Genomic DNA, 26,438 nt, shown 5'->3' on the forward strand with positions numbered 1-26,438 from the left:
GATTCTGATATAATTGGTTTGAGGTGCAACTTGGGCATTGAGAGTTTTGAGAACTCCTCAGGTGATTGTAATATGCAGCTAAAGTTAAGAACCCTTGCCCTAAATATGCCTTCCAGCTATAAGAATTTCATGTTTTAGTATAATCCTATGTAAAAGATACAACATTCAAAGAAAACAAACATTCCTATACTGATTTAATCTATAGACATTATACAGGTTCTAAGTTTATCTTGAGCTGATTTCATTAACTATAAAAGTTGGTATATTTATAGCAAATTAGCTAAGTTTTGAATTAAAGCCTTATCCTAAATGGCCATAAAATCCATTTACTTTCCAACACACTCATTTTTTGTTCACAATATATTTTTTGTTTGGAAAGATATCCAAATAATTTCATCAATCATACTTTAATTTATTCACACATTTTCTTGCCAGTTAATGGTTATCTCTGTTATAGTAAGATACACTAGAGCAGAAATATAGACAAGCAAAGGAGTCTGGCCCCATCACCATAATGGATTACTATACTTGTCTGCTTTGCTTGACTCTTTTACAAATTTACACAGCACTAAGGATATGGTACAAGGGTAGAGCAAGACTGCACAGAAATGACAGAGGCCAGAGGAGCCCCTTACATCAGCTGAGGAGACTGCACTTCAGTAGACTACTGAGTCAGGGAAGCCACAATAAAGCTTTAGAGGTTCCTACCCTAGGCTGTGAGGGAGACCCCTTCTGGGAGAGGGGTGGTGAGAGCTCAAGTAATATTAACCAAAGTAACAAAATGCTCATGAATATTTACAATACGCATGAAACTTACTTATACCTGTGGAAAACTGCCTTTGTGCTGCTTATAGTAAATCAAACAAATCATCCCTCCCTCAGTTCTGCAACAGCCACCAAACAGCTGTGTGATGTTGAGCAAGCAACTTCACTTTTCCAAGTCTTAGATTTCTCATATGTAATATAATATTTGTCTTGCAAGGTGTTTTAAGGAATAGATGAGGTAACATGCAAAGCATTTAACCCAGTACCTGATACATACAGTACAAGGAGTTCAAAAATATTAATTCTCCTTTCTATCTCTGTCCTTTCTAATACTATCACGAACTTTGTCTTTGATCATCATCACAATCATCAACAACCAAAAACCTTGTTTCTCTTCTCCCGCTCTCATTCTCTTTCACTCCCCTACCTACCTGAACATTTATTGAGCTGCTACAAAGTCTCAGCCAATGTGCTAGACCCTTGGGAATACAGGGATAAATAAGTTGCCATCCTTTCCCCTAGTACATACATTCTAGTGAGGAAGCAGACAAATAAATGTACTATTATTATTCCTAATGTGTGAAAAGTGGGTATAGAGGCAGCACAGAGAAATGGCATCTAAACTTTGTTGTAGGATCTGGGAGTGTTTGTGGAGGCATTCCAAAGGAGTTTAGTCTCAGGGGTTGAGCAAGTGTTACCCAGATGTGGTGGTGTGGGATGTGAAGAAGAGTTGGGTTGGGAACGTGAGAGAATTCCTGGTGGAGAACAGCACATGTACAGATGGGGTGAGAACAGCATATGTACAGGTGGGGGTAAGCTGGTGCTGTACGAGAAAGCATGGAATAAGTTATTAAGTTTGACCTGCTTGGGAACTGAGGGGCAGGTGTGAGGGATGAAGCAGGAGTAGGTAGGGGCTAGATCACAAAAGATCTATGCCAGTGTTTCTCACAGTGTGATTCCCAGCCCAGTAGCATGATATCACTTGGGATCTTGTTAGAAATACAAATTCTTATACATCACCCTGGAGTAGACCACCTGAATAAGAAAAGTTGGGCATGAGGCCTACAAATTTTTTAAAAAGTCATACAGGTGATTGCAATGCATGCTAAAGTTTGAGAAACACTCTTTGCTGTGGTTTGAATATTTGTGTCCTTCCAAAATTCATGTAGAAACCATCTCCAATGTTATAGTATTAAGAGGAGGGACCCTTGGGAGCTGATCAGATCATGAAGTCTCCTTTCTTATAAAGGGGATTAAAAGCCTTGGCCCTTTTACCCTTTGTCCATGTAAGGACACAGTGTTGGAAGCAGGGACTGGGTTCTCACCAGAAACAGAACCTGCCAGCCTCTTGGTCTTGGACTTCTCAGCCTCCACAATTGTGAGAAATAAGTTTCCGTTGTTTATAAGTTAACCAGTCTCAGGTATTTTGTAATGGCAGCACAAAGGGGCTAAGAAACTGTTCTATGCCCTAACAAGAAATGTGGTCACTTTCCTGAAGGAAATGGGGATATATATAAAGATTTTATATAAGACTCATAATATTTATTTGGAAGGCTTGCTCTGCAAGCAAGGTGGAAGAGCAACATGAAGGAAGCGTGGTGGAGGTGAGAGGACTGGAGGTTAAGTTGGTAGGGAGATACAGGAAAGAAGCTTAAGACACTTGAGTTAAAATGTAGCATCCTTCCTATGTGTAGGGCTCATAAAAATGTATAGTCTAAGATAGAACACAGAATACTCTATGAATCCTGCCCACAAGGTGTTGGTAATCTAGATTCACCTTTTTTTTCTGATAATGCCATCCATATGTATGGAGCGTCTACTACTGTATGCCAGAGTGACTCTGGAATCGGTTTGGTTGATCTAGACAAGACCATAAGGAGAGTCCCCTTACTACCTCTTCTCCAGGGGAGGGATTCAAGTTGAACTAGTACTTCAGAGACTGTTTAGTAATATAATGCATGAAAGGTGATGGTTAGGACAGAAAAATAAATGGATTGCATCATAATTCCTCAGGTTCTCCAAATATGTGGTGGTCTCAAACCATGTGAATTGGTCTGCACATCCTGTTTGGGTTGCGTGTCAGCAGTTGAGATCTGAGCCTTATTTGTAACAGTGAAACGGTGAGAGACCTGCCCACTGAAAGCTGTTTTTCAGCTAGGAATAGAAAAGGGCCAGGCTAGACTCCTCTTTCTGCTGGATCTTGCTTCTTCTCAGCAACAGAAGTAGACCTGCCTTCCTAGCTGTAGAGAAAAGGTGCCAGTAGGCGGGCAGGTGAGCCTGTGGATAATCCTGGAGTAAAGGTTCAATAGACCTTCAAGTCTATCCTACAGGATTCGGAGTGAGGGGAGAGAAAAGGAGACGCTTCTTTGGCTGAGAGAGGAAGAGAAAAAAAAATCCCAGATATTTGACAGCTATATCTTCCCATCACCACCTTCCTCTAAACCCATGCCTCTCTGCTTCGTAGGACATAAAATGAAGAGTGACCCACCCCCCAGCCCATCCCCCGTTTGTAGGTGTGCTTTCAATGAAAATAAGTCGGTGTTCATGGACGGAAACTAGAGCAGCTGAAAATAGATGCAAGACTTGTTGAGCATACAAATCATTTCCCCCTTAGTCTCCAAGGGAGGAAAAAAAATCCCTCTTACTCTCCTTGCAGCCTGTGTTCTGCATTCTGGAGAGGAAGCTGAGGCTGGTCCTCAGGCGCTCCTCCCGCCGTTCCCGCAGGAAACTTTTCTCGCAGGGCCCGCTCCGTCCATCCCGCGCGGTTCCAAGACGGTGGGCCTCCCGTGGGCTCCTCTCCTGGGCAAGGGCCCAGACCCCGCGACGCGCCTGTCTCTTTAAATTCCAGCTGCGCGGCTGGGAAACAGCGCCACTCGCCGCCCAGGCCGGCTGGAGGCTGAGAGCGAGCTCGCGCTTTCGCTCCCGGCTGCGCGCCGCGGAGAGCTCGGCTCGGCCCGCGGGCTGCTAGGTGGCGGCGGCGCGGGGCGGGGAGGCGCGGCCCGGCCGAGGAGGGAAGAAAGAGCGAGCCGGGCCGGGAGAGGCGCCGCGCCCGGTCCCGCGCCCGGTCCCGCACCCGCTCTCAGCGGCCCGAGCAGTTTCTTTCTGGGTGACAAGGATGTGCCTCGGTTGGTTTTTCTTTTTTTTCTCCATCTCCTTAAGACGATTTCCATAGTAACCTGATCAAGTGGCTCAAAATCGCAAACCTGAGGATTTCCGCGGCCCGCCGGCAAGACCTCGGCCAGGTAACGCTGCGATCTCCTCCTCTTCCATTGCAAACCGCTGCGCTCCTTGTAAAGTTCCTTTTGTGGAAAATCGCCCAGCCCAACGGAGCCCGGGGTATTTGCAACAGCGTGTTCGTTTCCAGGTGCCTGTCACGGGTCTCCTCCCTGCTGCTTCTCCAGGACCCATGATGAGATTATTTTTAAAAATTGTTTTTGGTCGTCTCCCCCGCCCCCTCCCCTTCTTTATTTTTTTCCTCTTCGCTGCACTCTTCTCGGCTTTTCCCCTGACACTACTGATGGGGGTGCGGGGGGACGTCGGGGATGGGGGTGGCCAGCGCGGTCCTGGGAGTGGCGGGTTCGGATGGGCTGGCTGCGGTGGGCCACTTTGGGCATCTCGGCGTGGCCTGCGCCGGGGTCACGGGGAGGGCTGTCAGCGCCAGGGCGGAGGAACCCGAGGTCTCCAGACGAGTGAGGGAGGGATGCAGGCTTGGGGGTGATGGAGCGCTTGGCTGGTGGCTGGTGAGCGTCCATACATCATAGCTATCCTTCCCACTCCCCCGCCCCTCTTCGGGATTCTCTCTTTCCCTTTCCCCGTCCTCATTTCTTTCTTCCTTTACTCACCACTCGCTTCATTCTCTTTCTTCCATTTCCTCTTTTTTTCTCCCCTCATTTCCTTTTTTTCCTTTCCCTTTTAAAGAAAGGGGAATCGTTTGTAACCCTTTCGTTCTACCGACGTGGAATAGCTGTGAAACCTGCAGCGTGGTCACCTCAACCTGGTCGTTTTCAGACCCGTCCTCATCCATCAACATATTTGTTTCCCGAGTCTATTGATCTCCCTGAATTCCACAGAAATGCATTCTAAGCTAGGCGCCTGTATGTCAGAATCAGTTCTGCAGCTAGCTTCCGTGCTCCAAGTATGACATGTATTGTAAGGGCTGCATATGTTTTAAACCCACATAAGCCATGGGTATAAATAAATGTAGCTTTGAAAAAAAATCTGGCCTTATTCTATATAAACTTCCCTCTTAAATTACTGATATACTCTTCTCTCTCTTTGACATTTAATTTTAGGAAAGTTGGGAGACAGGTTCTTGTCCTCCAGTTTTTAAGGAGCAGGCAACTTCTATTATCTTAATTTTCTCGTCTTTGAACATCACTCACGTTTGCACTACCCAGTCAGTGGAACGAGTGGGTCATAATTAAGGTTCAGATTTCTAGCTTCCAACGTCCAAGCTGGCTGGAGTGGCAACCTCTGGTACAGGGTCCTAAGAAAACTGGAGAGCCAGGCAGACCTTGCCAAAGAATAAAGGCATAGCAAGTCTTTTGTGAAATATCGAAATTCAGACTGTAGTACTGAAAACATGAAAATACAATGAAACCAGGCTTTTAGTTTGTTTTTGGTTCTTAGCATGGGTACAACTAGGTAGGTATAAATTAGTACTTCTTAAAAATGATCCACTCTAGTTTAGAACCTATTCTGCCTTGTTTATGTTAAGGCACTTCCTTACTATGGTTACATATTTTTTTCTTTGAAACATAAGATGTCTGTGTCATGTGAAAACAAAGGCAAAAACCAGGAGGACTTTTATTTGTCCATAAAAATTTTATTTCTGGTTTTTTTATTTAAAAAAAATCTAGTTGTTTTGCTCAAGTTTTCCTGAGGTCAAAATATTTCACGTGGAAAAATGATTCTAATCAATGAGGTTCCTCCGCTCTGTTTTAGAGGTGCATATAGTTTATATAGAAAAAAGTCTCAGTTTGAGAGAGCTCTGTTTGCCTCTTTTCCTTTGTCTGCACATTTGTCTTTTAAATTCAACTATTAATATAGGATAAAGGATCTTAGGGCAGAGAATAGATCAGGCAGAAGGGAGACTACTGATATAATAGAAGATATGTACGTAAACCAAGAGAAGTAATTATTGGCATGCCACTCCACACAGTTGTTGTCTTTGTTTTTAGCCAATTTAAAGGCTGTACGCTGAAAATGTATTATTTTCTGAATTCTGCACCTAATGCTGTTCGTACCCAAGATCATATTTATCCAGTTCAGTTGAATATTTACAAAAGACTTAAAATTCCCTTGCCGCTGAAATCCAAATAGCATGTTTTTCTTCTAAAATTTTTTTTTCTAGTGAACAGTGATAGTAGTAATGGTCCCGCATTATTGTTTTTATCTGACTTCCAATTTTGGTGTTCCCTGGGTGGGTGGGTTTTCCTGACACATTTACAAGATGCTTTTGGCAGGTTGGCTGGAATTTGAAGGCACATTTAATTGTAGGTGCAATAAAATATTCATTTTCTCTTGTTCTTGGTTTGAGATGTCATGCCCTTTTGGTCACTTATATTTTGGTGTGACTGTGTGTGTGTGTGTGTATGTGTTTGTGTGAAGGATTTAACAAAGTCTGTTCTAATTGTCATGTGATTTGAAGTTAAAAGGTATGTTAGTGACAAGCCATAAATTTCTCTTATTTATAGTACATTGATCCTGAAACCATTTTTTCCCTTGTGATTTCTTCTGTGCATGGATCATTTAACGAAAGGTTGGCAATGATGAGCTATTTTTTTATAATAGGAAAAAAATTCCTCAAGTTTACTTACCAAGTCAGATTTTTATACAGAGGGATTAGCAAATATTTCTGATCTAATATTTTAATGGACTGAATTGCTGACCACTGCTAATTACCAAGAATATATTTTCCTAATTCTGAAATTGCTGTACCTCTCAAGTTGTCTGGAGGACTCCAAGTGACCCAACTTGTAACTCATGGCAACAGGAAGTGGTTGTTCTGGGTGCAAGCTGAAGTGTGGATGTGGACCCATACTTTGTTAGCACTCGGGGACTTGATATGGAAATAATTAATGTACTGGCTTTTTTGTATAGATGAATGTTAACTTTTTGACATTAGTCAGAACTACATTTCCCAAGCCTTGTTTTGCAGTGTCTGTCCCTTTGCTCTTCACTTACAGTAAGTCCTTACTTAACTGACTTGATAGGTTCTTGGAAACTGCAACTTTAAGCAAAAGGAAGTATAATGAAACACTTTTATCACAGGCTAATTGGTAGAAACAAGACTTAAGTTCCCATGGCATATTTCTGGTCACAAAAACATTTCCAAACTTCTCAAAACACTTTAATATTAAGCATTCAAATACATGTAAACTATGTATACATGTAAGAAAGGTTACTATAAACCAGATCAATATTTACCCAGTTATTTAAGTTCAGGGTCTTAGGTGGCTGGAGCCTATCCGGGTAGCTCAGGGCACAAGGCGGGAACCAGCCCTAGACAGGACACCATCCTGTTGCAGGGCACGTTCACACATGCCCACACACAGGCTGGGACCATTTACATGTGCCAATTCACCTACCATGCACATCTTTGAGACGTGGCAGGAAGCAAGAGTACCTGGAGAAAATCCATACAGATATGGGGAGAATGTACAAACTCCACCCAGACAGTGGACCCAGCCAGGAATCAACATTTGGGCAACATTATAATGAAACGAAGTTGAATGAAATGATGTCGTTCCACGCCCTGCTGTACTTGAGGGGTGTTATAAAATTCTCAGAAGATAGGTTTAATGCTATCTTTTTAATAGAAAATAACTTATAGAGAAGTGTGCACATGTGACTTTTTGTGTAGCAGGAATCATTAGGATGAGAATCAGACGTAAGAGGTGGTGTCAACATGAGGAATGTTGAGATTCAGGGAGCTGTGGATGGAAGTAGAAGCCAGAAGGCCAGGGTTAGGTTCCTACTTCTTACTGTTTCAGTTATTGCAGTGTTGGCCTGTTTATTCACAGATGTCACCTAGCTTTGTTTTCTCAAGAAGAAAAATGAGCATAATCTTTCCTGTTATGAATTCTTAAACACACATGACATAACCACAGACACAGAGGTGCACATATGTAGCAGTAATGGATACTAAATGACACACTCGGAGGAAACAGAAAAGACTTCTGAATAGAGACTGGAGATACTTCCTTGGACCATTGATGAATGGGCAATGATGCATTTTTGTCTTCCATTCAGAAGGCTAATATATTGCTCTCTATGTTCTATGGATAAAGGCAGTATATGCTCAAGGATGAATCACATAATATGCATAATAAATCCAGCAAGCATTACCCTTTTACTTATGTGACTGCAAGTAGGAATACATTTCCCCCACTCTAACCATGTAAGATTTCTTTCCCTTCTCCCATTTTGTAAGCAAAAGTAAGTTCCTGAAAGGTTAAATGGACCTCAGGATGGGAAAAATCCCCAGAGCTATCTTTCTGCACAGACTTCATTTTTTCTCCCAAGTCTGACTGTCAACTACGATATCTGATATGAGGCTCTGGTGCTGATGTTTCCATAGGTCATCATCCTTCGGTGTCCCAGATGAAGTCTCAGGTCGAACATTGCAATAGCACAGATTCTGAATTTAATGCATCATTAAAGTTGGTTATGTAACCCAATGGCCTTGTTAAACTCCAGATTTTTAAAATTATATGTATTTACTATTCTCTTATTTTAGAATGATCTCACAATGTTCACAAGAAATAAGCCCGGTCCCTGCAAAGACTTTAAAAACTGCTTGTTCACATCATTAGATTGTACAACGCTTGTACAATGACACTTTTTGCTAATCTATGCAACATTTTTGTAACAATTGTGCACATTTTAACTACTTCAGATAATCAGGACCTAGAGACTTCAAGATCTGGAAGCATTGCTGGTGACATAGAGCAAAAACTTTCTTGAGAATAGGAAGTCAGTGTTTTGACAAGTGATTTATAACAGTTCAGGTATAGCCAGGAAGGTTTGAAACAAACCTTAAGTATTATTTCTTTCATCTTGGTTAGTATATATTTGTATGCGATCTATTTATGTATATTAATAGATTTTTGGGTCTTACAGCCAGCTTTCATTTTTCTCTATTGGAAAAGATCTAAGTCCCCATCCTTCCTTGGTGGCTTTTGGTAGGTTTGTAGACAAAACATTGAAGAATCAATGGTACCTTTTATACATTAATACTGCCAATATGACCATAAAATCATATTTTTTGGGAATTTATTCCCCCGATCAAAAGAAGCATTTGTTATTGAACACAGTCTTATGCTACCTTATTAAGATGTATCAAACACCCTGATTGATCAAAAACACCTCAGTCCATTTTAAGGCAGTATTGCCCAGCAATTAAAGATGTAGCTTCTGGAGGAGTCTTTCTGAGTTTGAATTCCTACTCTTCCACCTACTATGTAGGTGATCTTGGGTAAACTTCTTGAGTCTCAGTATCCCCATCTGTAAAATAGTTGTAGAGAAGAATTTTTGTGATGATTAGGTGAGAGAATATATTAATATAATATTTAGGAGAGCAACCAGCATGTAACATATATTCATTACATATCAATTTCTATATTATTGATGTTCATACTGCTGATGTTGAAATGCACAGGAAGGCCACAGTTATTTTCTGTTTAGATTGATTTTTCTTTTAAAGTCTGAGCATAAACTGTAATACTGTGCTTATTTATATAGGAACTGTGATCTCGTCTCTTCCTTTTCCCATCTCCCCCTCTCTACCTTAGTTTTTCCTTATAGTCTCAAGCTGAAAACAATGACCAGGTGCCTAAGAGATAAGAATACTCTTTCTTTTGAACTCATGGCATTAGCAGTGACCTGGATGAGATTGGAGGCTATTATTCTAAGTGAAATAGCTCAGGAATGGAAAACCAAACATTGTATGTTCTTACTTATAAGTGGGAGCTAAGCTATGAGGATACAAAGGCATAAGAATGACACAACAGACTTTGGAGACTCGGGGAAAGGGTGGGAAGGGGGTGAGGGATAAAAGACTACAAATAGGGTGCAGTGTATACTGCTTGGGTGATGGGTGCACCAAAATCTCACAAATCACCGCCAAAGAACTTACTCATGTAACCAAACACCACCTGTTCCCCAGTAACCTATGGATATAAAAAAATTAAAAAAAAAAAAAAAGAAAACTCTTTTTTGCAGGGGGCAGGTAAAGGGTAAGAGGGGATCCCATTTTTGAGTTTCTAGAAAAGCTTATCTTAACCTATTTTTTATATATATAGTATGAAAGTTATCCATGAATGGCCGGGCGCGGTGGCTCACCCCTGTAATCCCAGCACTATTGGAGGCCGAGGTGGGTGGATCACAAGGTCAGGAGATCGAGACCATCCTGGCTAACAAGGTGAAACCCTGTCTCTACTAAAAATACAAAAAAAAAATTAGCCGGGCGTGGTGGCGGGCGCCTGTAGTCCCAGCTACTCAGGAGGCTGAGGCAGGAGAATGGCGTGAACCCGGGAGGCGGAGCTTGCTGTGAGCCGAGATCGCACCACTGCACTCCAGCCTGGAGGCAGAGCGAGACTCCATCTCAAAAAAAAAAAAAAAAAAAGTTATCCATGAATTTTTCTCGAAAGTTGAAATCAGGATTAGCTATAGTATAATGTGTTATAAAAACAACAAATACATGACAAACATAAATTTCTGGCTTTACTATTACAGAGCTGTTCACTTACAAGCTGTGACTGCCTACTAAAACCCCAATGTAATCCAATACTACGGGTTTGCTAAGGAAGGTTGTGGAATAATTTTTTTGTGAAGTCATTTGAAGTCTTACTTATGAGAAGATGTCATTTGGTAAAAGATGTAATATTTCATTCTTAATTTATTTTTCTTTGTGTGCTCCAATATTCTAGGCTTCATTGCATAAGTAATTTTCTTTCATATTGAGATGGCCTTATCTGAAAAATGAATTATTGAATTATTATACCTATTTAAAAAGTTTTATTATGGAAAGTTTTGAATGGACGTGAAAGTAGAAATGATGACATGATGGATTTCAATGGATCCATCATTCAGTTTCAACAAGTTAGGTAACCTCTTCAGATCCTTTCCTGTGATTCTCTGACTATAGAAATTTTAATTCACTCTGGTTTTGAGAATCTAGAATATCTGCTTTTTAAATAATATTGATCTACTATTGATAATATTGATGCTAAACTGATATAGATATTAACACCAAACATTTAATGGCAAGTCAGTAAACTAATATACACAAAATGATGAGTGAAAAATGTGTTAGAACTGAGCAAATATAAGAAATCAGGGTTAGAAAACACAAGATTAGTTTGATTCGACATTTAAGCATCTCCTTGAAAGAGCTCATAAAATGTCATGATCAATATATTATCATATGTAAGAATACTTTTCAGGAAATTGTACAATAAATAGTTCTAAAAGTATGTTGAGCATTAATCTTTCATCAGGAAGCTCATCTCAAGATTGTAACTGCCAGACTCGGAGATAGTCCCCAGTGACCTTTCCCTATTGCTATTCATGCTTTGTGAAGTCCCCTCCCACGTTATATATTCTGTGTGATCAATAGAAGATGACGGAAGTGATGGTGTATGACTTCTGAGGAAGTATGACTTCTAAGGCTGTCATAAAAGATATTACCATTTCCACCTTCCTCTATTGGATCACACACTCTGGAGAGAGCCAACTGCCGTGTCTTGGGAAGACTCAAGCAGGCCATGGAGATTCATGTGGCAAGAAAGTGAGGCCCTCTGCTAACAGCTCCAATTTATTAGTTGTATGAAGGAGCCACCTTGGTAGAGGGTCCTCCAGCCCTGGAACTCTTCAGATGACTGCAGTCCTGGGTAACATTTTACATCCTCTTGGGAGCCCCTGAGCCAGAACCAACCAGTTAAGATATTTCTGAAATCCTTACCCACAGAAGCTGTGTGAATTATTAAATGTTTATTGTTAGAAACTGCTAAATTTTGGAGTAATTTGTTATGCAGCAGCAATAGATAACTAGTATTTATAATTACAACCCTGAGGCAGTTTAAGGTTTTTGTATTAGTTATCACAGTTTTATAGATATGTAGAAGTGCCAGTTAATAGAGTTCTAGTTGACAGAAGGCTATTTAAATCTGTATTTGCCACGGTGAATAGCTAACATTCTACCTTGTTTTATATTTTTAACTCCTGGGAATGAATACTCTGTAGACATTATCTATAATGAGTGCAGAAGATACAATATCTGTTCTTTCATTAGTTGCTAACCTGGATCTCAATCTTGATTCTTCCTTTTGGCAATATATCTGTTAAAAATTCAACTCTTTTGGAATTTTGAAAGAAAGCAGTCCTGGAGGGTTGAGGACTGGGACATATTTTGGCAGAAACTTGGGTAAACTTTTGAAATGGTATTATAGTTTACCTTCAGGTTATCCCCAAAATCACCCCTGTCCCCAGCATACACACTAAAAGGCCTTTGCAGCATGGGCTTTTATTGTCGTAGAAGCTTTTCTTCTGTTTTCCAGTGAACTATGTAAGATTAAAGTGCCCCAAATATTATATGACCCAAATAAGGATCTGGTGAGATATTATGTTATATCCATTCTTCATCAATTTGTACTTTGTTCTTTTGTGTGTATTGCTAGGTTTTCCTTCTTACGCCTGGTTCTGGATGGTATGTGTCAACCTGTTTCTCTCATTGTTGTATTACAAGGCTAATAAAACCTAAAAATTGGGTATCACTGTGGGCTGAGAGAGATTCTGTATACGTACAAAGTTCTGATACATCCTTGCAGGTAAAATGGTGTGGACTGGAGAACCAAAAAAGACAATGACCTCACTTTTTACTTCATGGATCTGTTTAATTTTATATAAGTAAATTATCCCATAAAAATTTAAATCATGGCTCAATCTTTAATATATATAAGCACCAGGAACCTTTGATAATAGAATTAAAGTTTTTTAGCCTTTAGATTAGTGAGATTACTAGGTCATTTTCCTAAATGTGCCACCACTTGTCTTTTGATTTACAGCATAAGGTTTTTGTATGTTTGCTGTTTAATTTGTTAGGTAGGGTAACTAACTGGAACCTTGCCTCCAAGAATTTTTTCAGTTCCAAGGTTATCTTGATATAAAAACAGTGATGTTGTTCACTGATCTATGCCAATCTCATGCTCTCTGGGAATTGAAATTGATTTTTTTGCTTTATTTTTTTGGTCGTTGGCATACACATTTATGTACCCTTTGAACAAGCATGATGCAAAAGGACTCAGGAAAACCAATAAGTAGTCATTCAGAAATTGGTTTTCAGGACATCACAAATTAGTTGCATCACAAGCCTCAGGATAAAACTAATGAAGTCACTAGTTCTTCCTGGTATTTTTATGTTTGAGCACACAGTGTGCAATAAGAACTGCCTTTAGAATTGAGAACAAACAACATAGATCTGATTTTTCTGGTCCTCATGAAATATGTAGAAATTAAACGACTCCTAGTTGTTGGGGAACAGGATAGATGGCAGATGTACATAGAGCCTGGGAGTATTTTCTTAGGTGTCTTTTGATAAGCATGCTTTTGTTTGTTAGTTAGATAATGGGTCCCATCTTGTGTGCTTGTTTTATGTGCATCGCACATGGGGCATTGCATTCATTTACTCCATGAAGTAAACATGATGTTTAAGCAAAAATGAAGTTTGTAGATATATAGTAATGGTCATATATACTATAATGAAGGTAACAGGTGTATAAGAATGAATAAAATATGCTTGCCCTTCAGAAAGTTGTAATATATTTAATTTTTAATTAAAAAATTTAAAACTTATTTTTCAGAGTGTTTGTTATTTATAGCTAGACTTTACAATTTATTATGGCCAGGCTGTGCTCAACACAAGATTCAGTTGGATCATGTAACCATAATTGAGCATTATCCTGAGTTCTACACTGTTAATGAATGCTAATGCTCTTTTGAAGGTCTCCTATTTATGGCCTCAATAACCACAAAGGCATTTCTGCCTATAGCAGATAAAGTCTGAATAATGTCACAGGAAGTTGCATGAGAAATTATGCCGTTACCTATAGCTTTTCCCCTTTTTGCCAGCTAACTAAAAATGTTCATTTGGGATATTCCCATAGGGTAAATGTCTGTATCATACCTCAGATTTTTTTTTTTGTCAGAGTGGTAAAAGCATTTCATGCACTTTTGAGTAAGTTTCCTGATATTAGTGCTTATTAATTGTATATTAAAAATTGAGGTGGAGTTTTGATAGTAGTATGGTTAAAGTCTCGGAAATACCTGAACCTGCCCTGCCAATTACCTCTGTCCCTGTACAGAGTCCCCAGGGAAGATGCATGCAGGCAAGAGCAGCCAAATGATAATCAGAATACCACTTTATTAATAGCTTGAGATGGTGCCAATTACCCATAATGCAGGGCTCTTTGGTAAAAGGCCATTTGGAGCACATATTTTTGGCTTGTGTCTCTATATGTACATTTTCAGTATGGATTCCCTCTAGCCTAGCTACAGTTCAGGAAAGAAGTCAAAAAGAGAAAGAAATGGTCATGCCCCTAGAGGGGTTCTAATTTCAACTTATCAGGCATCTTCAACTAAGAAGTTAAAAGAAGGCAAGAGGGAGTAGACTTTAGTTTTAGGCTCTTCAATGTATAGTGACATTGTCTGCTAATATTTAAGGTCCAGTCAGTGTTTTTGGATCTGACATATGAAAAGAGCAACTGCTCCTTTGTAGAGGATGGACAGAGGTTGACCTGAAGAGGAGAGACAGGTCCAGTAGGATGGATAAATCATGGTACAGGTCAACCTGAAACCCTTGGAGTAAGAAATGTTTCACAGTTTGGACTTCTTCATATTTTAGGAAAACAATAAGGTGTATGTTTGTTTTTATGTCTGTATACAATTATATGTAAACATATACACACATACGCCTATGTACAGTCATATGTACACATATACACACATATACACTGTACTTAATATATCAACCTCAGTGTGGGCTAAGGAAGCACTCCTTGATTAAAAATATTACTGTTTCCTTAAGAAAATACATGAACATGCACAATAAGTGGCTGTAGTGGAATATTGCCCCCTACCCCATGTCCACATCTCAATCCCCAGAACCTGTGAATATGTCACTTTTCATGGTGTATTAGGATGTTTTCACATTGCTAATAAAGACATACCCAATACTGGGTAATTTATAAAGGAAAGAGGTTTAATGGACTTACAGTTCCACATGGCTGGGGAGTCCTCACAACTATGGTGGAAAGTGAAGGGGAAGCAAGACACATCTTACATAGCAGCAAGTAAGAGAGAGCATGTGCAGGGGAACTCCCATTTATAAAACCATCAGTTCTCATGAGACTTATTTATTACCATGAGAACAGTATGGGAAAGCCCCACCCCCATGATTCAGTTACCTCCCACCGGGTCCCTTCCCCGACACATGGGAATTATGGGAGCTAGAATTCAAGATGAGATTTGTGTGGGAACACAGCCACACCAGATCACATAGTAAAAGAGGCTTTGCAGATGTGATTTAGGTTTAAGGACTTGAAGATGATGATATTATCCTGGATTATTTGAGTGGACCCAATTTGATTACATGGGTCCTTGAAAGCAGAGAATCTTTCCCAGCTGTGGTCAGAGGATATGATGATGGAAAAATGGTCAGAGAACTGTTACCTTCCTGACTTTGAAAATGGAAGAAGGGAGCTCTGGTAAAACAAATGCAGGTGGCCTCTAGCAGGTGAGAAAGGTAAGGAGACATATTCTCACCTAGAGGCTCCAGCACAGAAAGCGGTTTTTCTGGCACCTGGAATTTTAGCCCAGTGAGAACCCTGATGAACTTCTGACCTCCAGGACTGTAAGATAAACGTTTGTGTTTTAAGTCACTAAGTTTGAGGTAATTTATTACAGAAGCAATAGAAAACTAATAAAGTGGGATAAAGAGCTGTAATCTTATTTTATTTCAGGTGAGGTTATGAAAAACCTTTGGATTTTTAGAGCTTTGGGGTTATGAATTGCACTTAGGGATTGTAGACCTGTAGAAGGAATCGGGAATCTTGGTATTTTAACTGAATGATCTTATTGGGTGTGTATTTTTAATTCTAGCAGAAAGCGTTCCTTATAAAAATATATTTTGGTTGTTACCTTCCCAATACTTCAGCCTTTGCTGATTTTTTTAAATTTGTATTAACTTCCGTTGCCTTTATGGATCTTATGCTGGATGATGATTTATCCGACCAACTTGGCTGATCATGGGCCTTGGTTCACTGTAAATCAGATTAAGTAATGTATATGAAGGGCCTCACACTCTAAAGTACTGTGCAAATATACATTAGTCCTTGTTGATTATTTTTATTATTGAGCACCTGCTTTCTGTCCCTCCTTCCTTCTAGGATGGTTGGGGGTTGGAGGGGAGGAAATACTGCAGGGTGATTTTGTGAGTGTGGCAGTGGTACCGCCCCTTTCTCTGGCTGCCACAAATCCCTTCCTGTACTCAGTCTTTACACTGTGTGTGGCTCCAACAGAGGTGGCGACTGGAATGAATGCCTCACCACAGAAAGACTGGATACCCTTGGGCTCACCCATGTTCCTCATTGTTAGCCACCTAATTGCATGAACATTTTAAGTGAGGAAGAGAGATTATCGATGTTCTGGTTCTTCTCTTGGCAGAATCCAGGGCAAAGTCCACATACTGAAACTTGCTGAAAAAATATACCGTAAAGTATAAAGCATATTTTACCATACAGGTCAGCTGTTCACATTACAAATGCAGTATTTGTTTTTCTTGTAATGCTGTGCCATTGTAGTATACTCCATTATTATGAAATGATTGTGGTTGTCTGATTCATGTTTGAAGTTTATGTTTTCAGTGATCTATTTCAGAATGATGATATTACCTTTGATTCAAATTAAACTGCCAACTCTTGTACTGTCCTTAATCTGTAGCTGAATCTTCAGGAACGTCAATTTTCCTATTGATCCTTTTGATGTCCAGTCACTGGAGGAATGTCATACTGTGCCTGAAAATTATGCGTGTGGTTGCATTATTGTTTTTCCTTTATTTTTTTTTAAGAAAACTGATAGGTTTTGAGCTATAGTTTACAATCAAATAAGTCCAAACTTTTTTCCTTGTTAAAGACATGTATCTTCTCTTTGCCTTAATATTCTCATTGTCCCTGCCCCCAACACAATGCTTTGTCTTTACAACATTTTTGGTATGATACATTTGAAATCTTTTCTTTGCTTTTGATGAAAGTGATTGCAATTCAAACACAACTTGACAACTTTCTCTAGACAAGTCATGTCTTTGTAATCAATAACAAGATAGTTGGCCAGGTGCAGGGGATCATGCCTGCACGTTGGAAGGCGAAGGAAAAAGTATTGCCTGAGCCCAGGACTTTGAGACCAGCTTGGGAAACATAGTGAGACTCCATCTCTACAAAAAATAAAAATACATTTGCTGGGTATGGTGAGGCACAACTGTATCCCTGCTACTTGGGAGGCTGAGGTGGAAGGATCGCTTGAGGCCAGGAGGTTGAGGCTGCACTGAGCTGTGATAGCACCCTTGTACTCCAGCCTGGGTGACAAAGTGAGACCGTGTTTTAAAAACAATGACAAAAAACAAATATGGCTATTTATGTCAAAGTTTTAAATAACTTTATCTAGACCATGGGCTCAAGTAAAAAATTTAGCATATTAGGAATGCTGTAGAGAAATTTTCTCACCTGAAATCTATCCTGGAATTGCTATAATACATAATTATGATTTTGTTTCAATGCTTATTGATTCCACTGAATTCTAGTTGAAGTATTTATTTAAAAAGTTGCAGAACCTGGAGAGTGCCTTATTCTTCACACTACAATGTATTAGGCTCAGGCTAGCTGCTGGGGGTGAGTTTGGAGGGAAAAAGGATGTAGACCTTAATAAGTTTATTTCTAGTATGTGAAGTAAGACTTGTGCAAAGGTGTAGTGCTGTAGAAAAGTATGAGTTTCTGTAGAGAGGAGCAGATTAAGGAGGAGAAATCTGGGTAGGAAATGCTGAATGCTTAATGCAAGAAGTGGCATATGAACTATGAAGGGTGGCATTTGGATGTGCAGAGATAGAAGGAAAGATATTCTAACTGGGAAATGGGGTAGTGAATTATTCAGGCAAAATTCTGTTTACTCTATGGCAAATGGGCCTTTAGGAGTCACCCTCACCCTGCCCTGCCTTGCATCCAGTTGTCTTCACCACACCTTCCAGCTGTGTTGAGCTATAGGGAGTGTCCTGCAGGTGTCAAACTCTTTCCACTTCGAAACTGTGTGAACAGATGAATTTCTGTACAATGAGACTTTCACGTGGAGTTTTTAAGACAATTCATATTAAGGTGTGGGAATTGCTGTTTGTAAATGACTTCTTCATAGTTGTTTAGTCTGGCCAACCACAAAGTCCTAGCTTTCCAGAGCTTGTATTTAGGGGATGTGTATTGCCTGACTCCACTAATGCCACTTGTACATTCATTCCTCTGCTTATTCTCAAAGCAGGTCTATTCTGTTCAGTGCTCAAAAGACATGGATGAAAGACAAAATAGTTGCTTCTGAGCTCACCGGTGATGAGAGACTTTTTTTTTTTTTTTTTACTTTTTTGAAAATATAAAACAATCATGGTTGTACTAAATGTATGAAGAAAGTGTATGGAAACAGAGGTGGGTGTGACAATTCTGCCTGGTGGCTAGGCATCAGGGAAGATGCCCAGAGAGGAGATGCTTGAGCTGAGTCATGAAACATGAGTGGGGGAAACTGCCAGATGGACACAATGGAGGGGGATGTTTCAGGATATGACTGCAAGTGTACAAAGGGAAGGGAACATGAAAAGTTTGGGGACAGTTAGTCCTCAGGAGCAGAACTGTGTGCATGGGACATGTAGAGCATGATGAAGCTGGAAGGGTAGGCAGCCCATGTAGTGTATAAATTCTAGATCAAGGGTTTATGCTTTATTCTGGAGGTAGCAGTGATCGTTGAAGGATGTTAAACAGGGATGCCATATATATATTCCCTTTGAGAACAGGTGTCAGGATGATAACATCTTAATATAAAATTGTTCAATGCAGAAGCAATACTAGGTGTCAGCTAAGAGCTGAGGCTTCACAATATAACATTTCTTATAGGCGGTATGAATGGGGTCAAATGAACTTCTCCATATCTCAGTTTCTTTATCTGCAAAGTGGGGCTAATAATAGCAGCTGTCTCTGAATTGGTATGAGAATTAGATGAGCTATTGTTGCCAAATAATCCAACTATTGTAGTAAATGCAATAATCATGTGCATTTACTATGCATTCTAATTTTATTAAGAATAGTGACTAAGTGTCCAATGAGAAGTTGGTAGAGTGAGAACTGAAAGGCACTTGAAAGTCAACTGGAGTCTGCATTTTAACTTACTAATGAAGTCCAGAAGCTATAAGATGAATTTTAAATATTTCTTAATCTGAGGTTGTTTTGTTTACTGGACTGAGCAAAGACAACTGGAAAATGAGAAAAGGTAGAAATTAAAAATGCATTGCTAGTGTGGCAAACAAACAGCATATGGGACCCTGACTGGTATTAGCCTGATTCAGGTGAGGTTATTGATACTCCACTGCACAGTTAATATTATTGTGTCCCCATACTGGCAAAGGTAGAATCATCACAGGGAACTTTACAAAACAAAGGGAATGCTGAGGTTGGAAGAGCTTTACCACCATGACTCAATTGGCCCAGGTCAATGTGGCCTGAAGTCTGGGCCACCAAAATGGTGCAAAGGTTTCCTATGACGTCTGCTGGCCTTTTAGGGATGAATACTAATCAGTAAAATGTGGATAACCATAAAATTGTATGTTTGAATACTCAAAAATCTCTCATATACTATACTTAGTAACTTAAACATATATTTAATGAAAAAATTTCAGAAAAGAATGAGGCACAGATTTAGTGCTTCAGCTGGTAAAAGCGTATTAGTGTGTGCAAAGTATTTCACAAACTGCCATGCACATTCTAACTATGTGATAATACCTATATGTTAAATATATATATTTGTATTATATATATTACATCTATATCTATATATCATAGGTCTTTCTGTTATTAAAAAGCAAAATATCATTTTTAAGAAGGAAAGATAGACTGATACTTCATAACATATCTGTGGTTTTGTTAATTATAAGTATATTTTCTTTGCTATTTAAAAAGATGTTTTGATTCATCTCCCTAACACTTTAGCAAATTTTAAGGTAATAACCATTAAAATTTTTGGCAAGAGAGTGATTTTATTTCATGGGATTTCCAGTTAATATTGAAACATTCTATTTTATTGGATAGATAAATCTAAACAGCAGGTCAGGACTTTTATTTTTGTGTTTTGTTTTTTTGAGACGGAGTTTCGCTCAGTTGCCCAGGCTGGAGTGCAGTGGCGAGATCTTGGCTCACTGCCACCTCCGTCTCCTGGTTCAAGCAATTCTCCTGCCTCAGCCTCCTGAGTAGATGGGACTACAGGTGCGTGCCACCGTGCCCAGCTAATTTTTGTATTTGTAGTAGAGATAGGGTTTTGCCACATTGGCCAGGCAGGTCTCAAACTCCTGACCTCAAGTGATCCACCCACCTTGGAGGACTTTTAAATGTTTACAACTTCTCATCTAATCTCTCCAATGTTATACAAAGCAGCAGTCAGACCTTGGCCCCTTTTGCTGAGCATTTACTTAAAGATTAAAAGATGAATAATTGCTACTCTCCCAGTCATGTGAATCACTAGTACCAAAGGAAGGAACAGTGGAAGTTTTTAATGAGTTGGTGCTGTTAATAAAAAAAGAAGTGAGTGGTAAATTATGTATCCAAGCCCTTGAAAATTAACCTCCAGCACACGTTATTAGTTTCTTTCTTTTTTTTTTTTGCTTAGAGTTACAGTTTAATTTTTTGATAAAGCAGTTTATTGCCCTCTAAAAGATACTTAAGTTAGAAAAAAGTGTTGCTTATCCGAAAGGATCAATTTATCAATGGCCGTGTTGTGCTGTTTTTTTCATTTGCATTATGAACCCCCTTTTAGGGCTCTTGTTAGAAACCTGTGTGGATTTATTTGTAGAGTAGCACACACTGAATTGGACTTAAGGATTAAATGAATTCCGTGAACTAGAAGGATGACCTTGTAAACAGGAAAAGAATTCATTATATGTTTTCCTTGCTATCAGTGTAATAGAATCTGTGTTGTATGCCTGATGTTCAGACCTTTCTTTTTTATTTTTGCATGAATTATATTAAAAAAAGATTGAAATTTATCATCCAGACAGCAGACAATAAATTGGCTGAGTTCTAATTGTGAGGATTATAGCACTACATTTTATTTTCCCTCTGTCATGCTCAGCAAATAAATAATCCCGTTTACACTTCAGCCTCCAAAACATGCTTGCATCTTTGGGCATGATGGGAATACCACGTGGGCACATAGTTTTATGGTCAGAATCCTAGTTATGTGGATTTTTATTTCTTGTCTATGTAGCCAACTAGTGTAAAGTCTGGTATTTTGTGCAGGTATTAAAGCTTTGTTAGACTGAGAGAAGATAAAATAGAGGGGGATGAAAGAATTTAACTGTCAGTTTCTGTTTCTGGTGGAAATACAGCCCACTGCTGCTGTATGCTAGAGAGGGAAGCTTTGGAAGCCTCAAAATGATCAAGCCAAAGGGTAAAGTTCTAACAGTTTACTGCTAATTGATTAGCTTTATGTATAAGGAGGTGCAATTATATGCTATTCCAGCCAACTCTCTTTTTAAAGTTTGTCTGACTTTTAAACCAGATTAATTCCGTCTGTTCAAAATATCCGCCCCCCACCACCCCACCCCCGCTTCCGTACAAGGGCCTGATTCATTTGACCAAAGACCTAGGCCATGACAGCCAGCTGTGACAATAGGGGGTAAATTAAAATAGCCTATGGCCAGGGTCAGACCATCTCTGAGAGATAATAGAAGAGTCCCTAAGGCCTGGTGAATGAAAGTGTTCAAATTCTATTGTGTACTCTGGTTAAGAACAATCTATAAAAAGGTAGCATTTAAAGTACATGAGAAGCAATAAATCATTTCCTCTTTCTACAAATTGGTTTAGAGAAAATCTCTAGGACTACCAAAGGATATTTTACTGTTTCTATGGCAGTTTAATATTAATAGGAAATACTTATTTGGTATATATTGTGTTGTTACATTTATATAATTCTTTTGATATTTTTTGGAAAGCCTTTATCATATGATAGCTTCAATTTTGGAAGGTACATAGTATATGTATTTGTCACCAGTTTACATGTAACTAAACTGAGGCTTGTAGTAAAGTTCAGAAGTGTGAGTTCCCAAGAATGATTAGTGGTAGAATCGAATTAGAAGCCAGCCCTAATTTCTATACTTTTGAATTGACATCTATGATTCAGAAAAGCATGTAGTTGCTTAGGCAATGGGACAGGGATTGTATTACTCATTACTTCTGGGGCATTCTCAACTATGATAGAACTTTAGTCATACCTCTACAATGTTGGGAGGAGAGATACATATTTAAAAAGCAATAACAGCAGTTCAAGGGAAAAAACATAATCTACTTGTTTTCTTAGGGGGGCATAAATGGAAGGAATTATTTTTACAGAAAACACGTCTATCCCACTTGTTTTGGGGATACTGTGTCTTATCTTTGAAATGGGCTTCTGCAAAGTCAATAGTGATGGCGAATTAGTAGTTGCATGATGCAGTGTTTTCTATATATCATAAATTGGTCAAGTATGATGATTTTTATTTCCATTCTTATTAGAAATGATCATTGTGAATAATCTGCCCATTTTTCTCAGGAGTGTATGATTTAAAGTGTCATCATGTTTTTCATTCTCAAAATGGACTAATAAAACCTACCTCTGGAATGAATAAATACCTTATTACAGATGTTGAAATTGTATAAATAGGAATGTTCATCCTCTCCTTGAGTGAAGATTTATTATTCCAAACACAAACATTCCCAATCGAAGGGTTTGAAAGTGTCCTTCAATCAACTCAAGATCATTTTGTATAGCCAGGGTTCAATCAAATACCACTTTTTAATCAGCTAATTACATGAAGCAGAACAGGTTTTCCTGCCAAACAAATGACTGGGGAGGAATAATTCTCTAAGTGCATATCCTTGAATATTTTTTTCCCCAACAAAATAGTCCTGTCAGGAAACCAAGCTCACAAGGTTAAAGTGATACATGCTTTGGCCAGTTTCTAGGTTTGCTCTTAAACTTCAGTTGGAATTACATCTTGTGGGCACAGGCTTGCTGGTTTTAATTTTGAAATAGTTTATCATTATTTTAGGAAGAATATGGGAACATTTGAGTGTGTTTGGGAAAGAAAATTAGTTCCTCATTACCTCCCCTGTCCCTGCCAATAAATTCATGAATCTTCATGTTTCTCATTCTGCGTTAACCTTTTCTCTCCATCATCCAGATATACTGAGGCTCAGGAAGCCAAGAACAGTCTCCTATTGGACATCATCAGTTCGTCATAGGGATAATTTCCTGGCCTTCTTAGATAAGAGAGTTCCACTTTCCTGTGGTCTTTTTCTAAAGCCATATACTACTTGTATATGGCTTTAGATATTTCTAAAAGATCTTAACTTGTAATCCTACAAAGTTAATAGTACATATGTTTATCTCATGGAGGCCCAGGGAGCCAAAAAGATTTGCACAAGCAGGTTAGTGTTAGAATGCAGAGACAGGAATGTAGGTCTTTTTTCCTGCCAGATCTTTGGATTTAAACTAGGAAACTCAAAAGTAATGCAGTTGCCAAGGTGAAATAATCTATTCATCTTCCTACTTACAGTGCAGTCTCAGTTACAATAGGAAATCATATCTCAGTTAGGCATCTATTACACTGAGCACACACAATAAATGTTTTTAAAGCTTTAAGAGTTGAGAAAATAACATACTGTTCCAATCCAGGGACTACTGGAAGATATGCTATAGCTTTTTTCCATCGCTTTCCATTGTTTATTGCCTACTTCTACTACTTAGGTTTTGTTGTTGTTGTTGTTGTTGTTGTTGTTGTTGTTGTTTTCTGACACCAGTAGTTTTCATCTGAGCGTTAGGAAAATAGCAGAGGTTGATAAGATTTTCTCATGTCAACAACCTAGCATATTGCTGAGAACCTGGGAACATACAATATTTGGGCACATGATATATTGACAAGGGGCTTGATATAATGCTTGTTCTTTTCTCTCTGCATCTGCATTTTGTAGGCAGGCCTCTGGATGTGGAGGCCACATGGCTATGCTGAAGTTAATGTGGCTGGGTCAGCATCTGTGGGACTTCAGTGAGTTTCAGAAGTCTTTTTCCACTAGCTAGCAAGAAGCCTGTTTGGATGTTGATAGCCCAAATGGGGCTTGGCCCTAAAAGTTAGGGGAAAAGGCAGAGTTCATTTCAGGGAGGCACAGAGAAGATCTCATTCTGAAAAGCAATGATAGTGATTACCATGGCAGGTCAGGGATGTCAGCCACAAATCCTAAAGTGTTAACATGGAACACCACTGTAAAGCTTATCAACTTGCAGTGCTCCTAAAAATGGAATAAGACTATAAATACATGCCCTAAGGTTCACGTGGCAGTCTACAGACACAAGTAGGAAATTGCTCTGAAATCTCAGATTTCATACTAGAAATGAATGTGGATTCTGTACTCCATAATTTTTGCTATATTATCCAAACATAAATAAAACAAAACAAAAACATCTAGAAACCAGGACCTTATTTATACTGGGGTATTATTCTTGTGTTCTCTGGTATACCTCTCTGGATCAGTTCCAGAGAGTTTTCACATCTCAGTTTTAGTCATAACTCTACTGAAGAAGAAAAAAAACCTAAATAACTTTTCAAAAGGATCATACAAACAAGCTCTACAGTGTTTGGTTCATATCCAAGGCAAAGAATCAGTGTGGTATAAAACAGGAAAAATATCCAGCGACAATTTAAATGTTTTCCAAGCCTGCTATTAGGTTTTAATGGAATTTTTCCCCTGCTGGTGAAACAAATAAAAACAAAAAGTAAATAAGTGAAACATTTTCTGTTGACAAGAGAAAAATACTGTGTAGTAGGAAGAATCTTAGGAGGCACGTTCTGGTACTGGCTGAACTTCATATGAACGTGGGACCCTAGGCTGACTTGTAATGTCTCTAGCTTGGTGACTATGTAATTTATTGTCTCTTTGTGGAGGTGCTATTCAAACCTGGAGTGTCCTGGTGTCCTGGGCAAATTGGGCACCCTGTCTTCCATTCTTTTTATTTGTTGGCGAATGAGAAGTTTACATTAGGTTAGATGTTTTTAAGCATTCTTTTGTCAGCAAACTCAAAATTAAGACAAAGTTCAGTTTGAAGCATGGACGGGGGCAGGATTCCAGTTCCCCACCCTCTCTTCCACACACACCCCACCCAAGGACTCTGAGGGATCCTTGGCATGCAGTTTAAAAATTATGACATTCCATGGTTTATTCCACCCATTATTAGCCTTCAGTTGGAATCACATGCCACATCTTCATGTACAGATGATGTTTAGGTAAATGCAAATCCTAACAGAAGAAAGAAGGATGCAATCTCATCTAAGATAAAAGCATCTTCTTATTCAGCTTTGCTTGTTTATGCCTTTCCTTTCTTAATACATATTTTGTCTATTTGGAGGATGAGTTTGAGTCAGACTTCATTTCTTATATCCTTTTTAATGCCTTTTATTTGAAAGACTTAAACTTGAAGAATATAATTTTAGGGGTGGGCCCATATAGAGAGAGCATTTCAAGACAAATATCACATCAGACATTCTTCTGGGTGCCCAAGAAAGCAACTGTGTTGTTACCTTACCCTCCATAGTCACCAAGGTGACTATTCCAGGGCTGAGACCTTAAGCAATATGCAGTGTAAAAATGAGGCTATATTCAAGAAGGTATATGCAGGTCCTCAAGAAGCAGCCCTGACTGGCATTTCCCCAGTGTGAATAATCAGTTGATTGTGCCATTTATTCTGTCCCCTTGTTTCTCTGCTGTATTCTTTCCCATTCCTAGTCTCTTTATTGCAGATATCTCATCCATCTTCCTGCACCTGATTTGGGAGTGTTGTTCCTAACACCACTCTAACCACTGTGTCTGTATAGTACTCTCAATTAAGCTGCCTCTCCTCTACACATATAACATTCAGGCAGCAGGAAGCCAAGTCCCTTGCAGAGGGAGTGGAATGAACTTGCCACCCCTTCCCATGTCACTGATGTACTTGCAGACACACTGCCAAGAGAGATTGTAATATTCCGTGCACACTGGACATCAGCTGGAACAGGAGGGAGGGGAAACAGCTTTTATGATAGCTCCTATGTTAGTGCTTTTCCTCAGTATTGGCTGGTGCAGGCTCTTGAAATTTTGTGTCTCACACCTCACTGGGGATTATCTGGAGGCCCCTTATTATGGATGCTATCAAATTTGTAGGGTTGGTGGTCTTAGACCTGACCCAAGGCACGTAGAAATGCTTCTTTTTTTAAATAACATTTACTGGTTTACTATAAGGGATATTACGAAGGATATAGAAGAAATGCATAGGACAAGGCACAGGGGAAACTTCCATGCCCTCCATGGGTG

At 39.2% G+C, this 26,438-nt stretch overlaps 1 protein-coding gene across 4 annotated transcripts in view; it reads left to right on the plus strand.

Moving 5' to 3' along the window:
- The first annotated feature begins 305 nt into the window (after nt 1-305).
- Nucleotides 306-26,438, plus strand: part of NAV3 (neuron navigator 3) — an 892,922-nt gene continuing 866,789 nt past the window's right edge. For 2 of the 4 annotated variants that reach the window (XM_008958338.6, XM_063593553.1), the window contains exon 1: nt 306-4,007. The gene's annotated coding sequence lies outside the window, so the exon portion shown is untranslated. The remainder of the gene's footprint in view (nt 4,008-26,438) is intronic. The other 2 variants (XM_063593552.1, XM_063593554.1) reach the window with 1 other exon arrangement.

The sequence above is a fragment of the Pan paniscus genome, chromosome 10 (genome assembly GCF_029289425.2).
Source record: "Pan paniscus chromosome 10, NHGRI_mPanPan1-v2.0_pri, whole genome shotgun sequence".
NCBI classification, from domain to species: Eukaryota; Metazoa; Chordata; class Mammalia; order Primates; family Hominidae; genus Pan; species Pan paniscus.